Source organism: Brassica oleracea, unplaced genomic scaffold (genome assembly GCF_000695525.1).
Source record: "Brassica oleracea var. oleracea cultivar TO1000 unplaced genomic scaffold, BOL UnpScaffold12455, whole genome shotgun sequence".
Classification (NCBI taxonomy): Eukaryota; Viridiplantae; Streptophyta; class Magnoliopsida; order Brassicales; family Brassicaceae; genus Brassica; species Brassica oleracea.
Window position 1 is genome coordinate 1 of NW_013628976.1, and position 491 is coordinate 491.

Sequence of the window (491 nt, forward strand, 5' to 3'; positions counted from 1 at the left end):
ACCCGAAAAAGAACATTGTGAGATCACTGGGGACAACATATATGACCCATAAGATTATAATGTGTTTTCATTAGACCATGAGACCCTGAGGAGGAGCAGCAGCAGGAGCCTTAGGTTTGGGTTTGTCAACAACAATGGCCTGAGTGGTCAGTACCATCCCTGCAACCGATGCAGCGTTCTGAAGCGCACATCTCGTGACTTTAGCTGGATCAATCACTCCAGCTTCCAACAGATTCTCATAGGTATCAGTCATGGCGTTGTACCCTATCTCCCATTCACTGAACATAATCTTCTCCACTACCACTTCTCCTTCGATTCCAGCGTTCTGCGCAATAAGCGCAGCTGGTGCCACCAAAGCCTGAATATAAAAACACAAACCCTCATAAGATCAAAAATCTCAAATGATCGTTAAAACTTTGGAATCTTTACCTTCTGCACTATGTCAGCTCCCAAACGTTCATCAGCATCCTCCAGCTTCTCTTTAATGGCAG

At 45.0% G+C, this 491-nt stretch overlaps 1 long non-coding RNA gene across 1 annotated transcript; it reads right to left on the reverse strand.

Annotated features, from left to right (window-relative positions):
- Positions 1-262: 262 nt before the first annotated feature.
- LOC106322268 lies at positions 263-491 on the reverse strand. The gene is made up of 2 exons (XR_001266317.1): positions 430-491; positions 263-358 (listed from the first exon to the last, which is right to left on the reverse strand). It is a non-coding gene; the product is annotated as an uncharacterized LOC106322268 (long non-coding RNA).